Source organism: Chiloscyllium plagiosum, unplaced genomic scaffold, assembly GCF_037043375.1.
Source record: "Chiloscyllium plagiosum isolate Xiang-an unplaced genomic scaffold, Cpla_swu_hap1 HiC_scaffold_45, whole genome shotgun sequence".
NCBI lineage: Eukaryota > Metazoa > Chordata > Chondrichthyes > Orectolobiformes > Hemiscylliidae > Chiloscyllium > Chiloscyllium plagiosum.
The window spans coordinates 102,758,198-102,765,693 of record NW_028270183.1 but is presented as its reverse complement, the minus strand read 5'-3'; the positions used below and the strand labels follow the sequence as shown (position 1 = coordinate 102,765,693).

The following is a 7,496-nucleotide window of genomic DNA, read 5'->3' as shown; positions in this document are numbered from 1 at the left end:
GGGTGAATCATGGATGGGTTTTCCCGGTTACAATGTCAATACATGGTCGGGGTAAATGCTTGTGCTGAAATATTTGAGGCTTATTCTCTGGGTGGGCTCGAACCACCAACATTTCAGCCAATTGTGCCGACCATTTGAGATACAGAAACTGGCAACACAGATATCCAAAAGCAAAGTTATCGACGGGATATGAGGATACGTCGGACAGCCGGAACTTGCGTTGTTTTCAGAGATAGTCGCTGATTTTATCACCGAGAGGGTAAGCTCACTGAGGAGCTGCAAACACTCAAATTAAAAGGCAACCACACATGTGCAGTTTTCTCACATACATCTCCACATCGGAGCACACTTACGATGCTGGTATTTGAAGCCACGATTCGATAGAAACTGAAGCTTAAAATCCAGGATATTAGACCGCTCGACCACGCGACCACACACTCAGATGACGAGTGTTTCAGCATCGATTCACTTCAGGCACTTAGACCTCGTAAATTTTGTAATGAAATTGGCGTAATTTAAGAAGAAAGACCAAAGAAAATGTACAGACAAGGAACAGGCCCTTCATCCATTCGAGCCTGAGCTGATCCAAATCTACTGTTTAAACCTGTCACCCAATTCCTAAGAATCTGTATCCCTCTGCTCCCCACCGACTCATGCATCTGTCCAGGCACATCTTAAATGTATCTATCGTGATTACCACTCCCGTCTCTGCTAGAAACGCGTTCCAGACACTCACCACCCGCTGTGTCAAGTCGTTGCCGCGTGAATCCCTCTTAAACGTTTCACCTCTCACCTTGAAAGCGTGACCTCTCGTTATTTAATCCTTCAACCTGGGAATTAAAACTTTTCTCTATCTACCCTGTCTGTACCTTCATGATTTTGTAAACCTCAAAAAGGTCCCCCTCAAACTCCTTTTTTTCTAATGAAAACAAACCTAACCTACTCAACCTCTCTTCCTAGATTGCACCTTCCATACGAGGCAACATCCACTTAAACATTTTACACGCCTTCTCCAAAGCGTCCACATCCTTTTGGTAATGTGGCGACCAGAAATTTACACAGTATTCTAAGTGTGGCCAGACCAATGTATTGTTCAATTTTAACATGACTTGCCAGCCATTTTATTCAATACCCCATCCAATGAAGCCAATCTTACTATATGCCTGCTTGACCACTCTATCCACCTGTGCAGCACCCTTCAGTGTAATGGACCTGCACTCACAGATCTCTCTGTCCATCAACTTTTTTTTCCCGAAGTTCTTTCTTCATTGTATAACCCCATCTAGAATTAGACTGACCGAAATGCGTCACCTCACATTTGTCTGTTTTGAAATCTAGCTGCCACTTTTCCGCCCAACTTTCCAGTATATCTATATGCTCCTGTATTCTTTAACAGTCACTTATACTTTCTGCTAGTCCAGAAATTTTCGTGTCATCTACAAACTTTCTGATCATTCCAACAGTGCTCTCTTCCAGATCATTTATGTATATCACAAACAACAGTGGCCACAACACTGACCCCTGTGGAGCACTACTGGTCATCTTTCTCTATTTCCAGAAACTCCATTCAACTGCCACTCTCTGTCTCCTATTGCTCAACTAATTCTTTATCCACCTGTCTAGAACACCCTGCACACCATGTTACTTTACGTTCTGTATTTGGTTGCCATGGGGAACCTTATCTAACTCCTTACTGTAGTGCATGTATATGACATCAACAGCCTTTCCTTCATCTATCAACTTGGGCACTTTCCCGAAAACCTCTATGCCTCTCACTGATATGCCCATTCTTTTCTAAATATGAATAGATCACATTTCTCAGTACCTTCTCCAGCAAATTTCCCAACACCAATGTTAGGCCCATTGTTCTGTAGTTATCCGGAATATCCCTACTATCCTTCTTGTACAGGGGACAATATGAGCAACGTTCCAGTCGGCCAGAACCTCACCTGTGCTGAAGGATGCCGCGAAGATATCTGTCAGGGCCCCAGCTATTTCCTCTCTCACCTCACTCAGGAACCAGGGATAGATCCCATCGTTCCTGGGGATTTGTCCACATTAATTACCCCTACCCTGCCAACACAGCTTCTCTACTTATGTCAACATGATCCAGATTAATCAAATGTCTAAATCTAGACTCAACATTTATCATGTTCCTCTCCTCAGTGAACACTGATGCAAAATAATCATTCAGAATCATACCCACTCTCTCAGATTCGACATACAGCCTTCCTTCATTTTCCTTTAGTGGGCCAATCCTTTCTCTAGTTTCCCGCTTGCTTCTTATATATGAATAATAGGCTTTAGGATTCTCTTTAATTCTGCTAGCGTGAAGTTGTTTCATGACCCCTTTTAACCCGCTTGATTCCTCGTTTAAGACTTGTTCTACTCTTTTCATGTTCCTCCAGGGACCATTATGTTCTTAACTGCCGAGGCGTTATGTATGCTTTCCTTTTCCTCTTGGTGAGTCGTACAATTGTCCTGTCATCAACAGTTCACGAATATTGCCTTTCAAACCCTTTGCCTTCAACGGGACATGCCTATCCTGCACTATATTTAACCTATCTTTGAAAGCCTGCCACATATGAACTGTGGACTTTCCAACAAATAGCTGTGTCCAATCCACATTTCCGACCTCTTGCATAATTTTGATATAATTAGCTTTGGCCCAGTTTAGTACTCTTTCCTCAGGACCACTCTCATCTTTGTCAATGAGTATTCTAAAACTTACAGAATATTGGACACTTCCCAAATAAATCACCCACAGCAACTGCTAACACCAGCCCTGGCGTATTCCCCAATATCAGTTCCAATATGGCCTATTCCCTCGTCGGACGATTGATATCATCCCTGACCAGCAACTCCTTCCCCTTTTACTTCCCTCCCTATCCCGTCTGAAGCATCTATATCCTAGAACATTTGGTTGCCAACCATGCCCTTCCTTCAACTAAATCTCTGTGGTCGCAATGATATCATATTCCCAGGCACCAACCTAAGCCCAAAGTTCATCTGTCTATACTCCATGCAATAAAGTAGATGCATTTCAGGCCACCAGTTCTTTTGCATTCATCTACTCTCTGTCTACTCTTCCCATTATTAATGCTATCTTCCTGATTCTTAGCGTTTCCAGTTTCCACCTCACTGCCGACTTGTTTACTCTTGTGGTTCCCAGCCCTCTGCCACATTAGTATAAAACCTCCCCAACAGCAGTAGCAAAAACTCCCGAAAGGACATTCGTTCCCGTTTGGTTCAGATGTACATCGTCAATTTTCTTATAGTCCCACATTCCCCAGAACTGGTCGCAAAATCCAACAAATCTGAAACCCGCCATGCAGCACCATTCCTCAAGTCACGTGTTCATCGTGCCTTTTTTTATTCATTTCTACGCTGGCAGTCACATGGCACCGGCAGTAATCCCGAGATTACTACCTTTGTGGTCCTCCTCTTTAATTTCTCTCCTAGCTCCCTGAATTCTCCCTGAGTCTTCATCTCGTTTTTTTTTCGTTGGTGCCTGTATGCACCAAGACAAATGGCTGTTCACGATCCCCTTTTCGAATGCTCTTCAGCCGATGGGCGACATCCCTCGCATGAGCACCTGGGAGGCAACATAACTCTCCAGAATTGCTGATGCTCCACAGTGAGTCCACCCGCAGTTCCAGAGTGACCACGCGGTCAAACAGGTTCTGCAGCTGGACACACTTCTTGCAAGTGTAAGTTGAGAAAACCTTTACAAGGATTTGCAAGGTTTGCACTGCTTGGACATGAGAACGAAACTGAATAAGCTTCGTCAGATTCCCAGGAGCTTCATTGCTTAGATATGGCCTCACAGAAGCTTATAAAATCATGAGGAAGACAGACAAAGTAAATAGTCAGGGAGCACTTTTTCACAAGACACGCGAGTTCAAATCTACATAGCAAACTTTAATGCGAGAGAGGAAACATTTAAAAGGGATGTGAGGGACACATGTTTTTCACACAGAACTTTTGTGTATGTGGAATGAATTGCCACATTTAGTGGCAGAGTCTTGTGCACTCACAACATTTCAAAGGCATCTGAATGGGTGTATAGACAGGAAGACCTCGGAGAGATAAGGCACAAATATTGGCAGATATGTATGGATTAATTTCGGTTATCTATTCAGCAAAGGCAAGTTGGATCGCGGGAGTTGTTTCCATGCTCGACAACTCTGAGATGATCCAGCCACCGGCAACGGTTTGAATACACCATTTGCAAAAAAAAACGCATGATGTTTGTTAGCCAACCAGCGAGTTTGGCTATTTTGTTTGGAGGGTGGATGGGCCCAACCGATCCAGAGATGAAGGTTTTCCGGATATTTGCTTCCAATGACCATTCTTCTTGACACTTTCCCAAGTTCACCATCAAAGATTTTGGCTGAAGAAAATTACCTCCCATATCGCATTACCCACTTTGCTCTCCAGCGAATCCAAAAACTGACAGCTCTTAACATGGAACAGAATTAAAACTGAATAGGCAGTACCATGATCAGATACACCGAAGCTGAAGTGCTGTCTGTGAGGCACTGTGAGACATCTCTGACATGAACCGCTCGCACAACTAACAGCGAGGCAATTCCAAACCTACTGGAGATTTAGTTTATTGCCAAGTCCCAGAAAGTGCTCAAGTATCATATAAAAAATAGAATAACAACGAACCATTAAAAGTGAACATTTCCAATTATATCCGTGATTAAATTAGGCCATCAATGCGCCGGTGCCCCCATCTGATCGAGAGAGCCAATCACCTTTCTCCCTCACCAGGACAGTAATGAAGGAAATGAAAGTATAGTAACGTTTCACATCGCGATTGCCCACCTTTTCGCCACAGCATCAAAAAGCGGCGAACAGATTCAATGCAGGATCTTCTTTCGAAATAACGGTGAAATAACTATGTCTATTCACTTTCAGAGTAAACGGGGAACAACACAAGTTGTTTGGAATATGAATAACCAACATAGACTACTTGGGTACCAGATTCTACTGATGCACAGACTTTCATATGAAAAGGTACCTTGGGTGATTGCCCTCCACCCAATAATCTTCTGGCTGCCTTCTGTTTGCCCTGTCACATTAAACTTGTGCTGCTCTAATCGAATTTGTAGTTCTTGCCATTTGTCCGTATTGCAATTAGGAATAGCTGGTCGTGGCAACTCGTGACTGCCACACAAATTCTTTGCCCAAATTGGATAGTCCCGCAACGTGAATCGTAGTGCACGAACTTCGTAACGAGGATATGCCACGCGGCAAGTTAAAAAGCACGCTTCCATTTATTAAAGTAAGTTTCTGGGAACTGACAACCAGATTCCTCCTTACACTCGGAATTATGACAACACATAAACCAACAGCCTCTCTCAGAGACAAGTGATCAATGCCCATCTTGTGCCAGACAAACGTAGTTGACAAGATTGCACACAGGGACTGCACAGAAAACTATAGAGGAGAAGCAGACAGACGACCATCGAGCTGCATTCATGCAGTTCAGTTACCCTGTAAACCCCATGTACAGCTGTTCCTTGTAGGTACACACAGGGCACTGAGTCTCTCTGACTCCGGGACTTGGGACTCGGATTATATGACCGTCTGCAGCACTGGTTACTTTCTTGTGTGGTAACTCCCGATGGAACATATGTAAAACATGATAGCTCATTGAGAAATACGTCCAAAATAGTACCCAAGAGACGTATTTCTGTTGTGTTTCTGGTCCTGTTCCTGACATGACATCCAGCATTGTACTTATTGTGTGCTTCCTGACGATTCGGTGGATGCTTCCGTGATTGCATTGTGTGCAATAATCTGCGTTTTAGCTGCAATTACGTGCGTTTGAAACCCAGGACCACCTGCCTCTATTCTGTTTTCTTCTTCACATGCGCAATTGCAACACAGTAAATGATCAATTAATATTGGAAAATGACATACACAGGCGTGTGAAAAGCCCAGTTTCCGTGGCAATTGTGCAATGGTTAGAGATTACATTGATTCAGGAGCTAAGGATGGAAAATGTGTTTGGGTAGAGATGAGGAACATTGAGGAAAGAGGAAACCAGCCGGTGTAGCTTACAAGAACATTAACAGTAACCACAGTGTAAAAAAAAAGTACAGGAAAAATACCGCCTGTGAATGCTAAAAGAAGGCAAGAATTATGGGAGACATTCATTTCCCTTCTTCCACTCCCGTTTGAACTGTAAAGAAACTTTGAAGAAAAACAATCGAAAAGTCATATATGCAACATCGAACAACGTGCGTCATACCTTGGCCATTGATTACTGTAGATTAGAATACTTACAATATGGAAACAGGTCCTTCGGCCCAGCATCTCCACACCGACCCGCCCCAGCCCAAATGCATTCCTCTCCATTCATCACGTCAATTTAGCACGGCCATTTCACCTAACCGGTACATTTTTGGACTATGGGAGAAAACCAGAGCAAGTGCACGCAGCCACGGGGAGAATGTGCAAACTCCACACATTCAGTTGCATGAGGCGGGAATTGACGCTGACTCTGTGGTATTGTGAAACAGCAGCGCTCACGATGGTGTCAGCGTTAGATGGGACTTATTTGCCGTCTTTCATTAGGAAAAATCTCTTTCATTGTGAGCATCTGGAAAGACCAGCTCCTTCGCCAGAAAAAGAAATGAATATGTCATTAACCTTGGATTGTTTCATGTCCAAGAACACTCAGATCAATACCTCTCTTGATCAGCTCTGCTGATCATGTTTGCAAAGAGATCTGGCAAATTGCCAAAGTGGGATTGTCCTTTCAATCAATAATTTTGACTCAGTTTGGCTGCAAATATCTTTTCCTAACTTTGTGTTTTTCTTCCTTTACGTTGGTGTCTCGCACCTTACAATTCACAGCAGAGGTGGGAGAGGAGAATGGAAGCATTTTGCTCATCAAGTCAACGGCGGCTTTCAATGAGATTACGGCTGATTTGGTCAATGCTCAACCCACCTGAGCTGTTTGTAGTCATGGCCGAGTGGTTAAGGCGATGAATTAAAAATCCATTGGGGTTTCCCCACGTAGGTTCGAATCCTGCTGGTATAATTTTCGCTCAAAGTTCAGAAAAAACTATTTTGTGAACCAGGCCGGTAATTTGATTAGACTTGGGAAACTCGAGTTCTTCATCAGAAATGTTCCATATTTAAAACATTATCTTTGTTTCTCTTTCCAGATACACTGCTCAACACATCGGGTTTCTGCAGCTGTTATTGAACGTCCTGAGCAGAAGTGCTGCTTTTCATTAGATTCCTTTAATCCCTGTCCACTGTTCTCTGACTCGGGTCACTGGCAACACTTCCTCCTGCTCGTCAAAGTGCTCATTCCCCACCGCTCCCTCTCCCATCATTACAAACAACCGCAGGAAATCGCCACTTAACCATCTTTGTTCCAAAGTGAAACTCATCAGCCTCGGGAATCTCTCCACCAAACGGGACTTCTCATTCCTGGACATGGTGCAAGCCAGAGGATTGTGAAGAGATAC

The 7,496-nt window shown here is 43.6% G+C and overlaps 1 non-coding gene across 1 annotated transcript; it reads left to right on the top strand.

Moving 5' to 3' along the window:
• Positions 1–6,977: 6,977 nt before the first annotated feature.
• Positions 6,978–7,060, top strand: trnaf-aaa (transfer RNA phenylalanine (anticodon AAA)). Its single transcript has one exon. It is a non-coding gene; the product is annotated as a tRNA-Phe (tRNA).
• Positions 7,061–7,496: the final 436 nt, after the last annotated feature.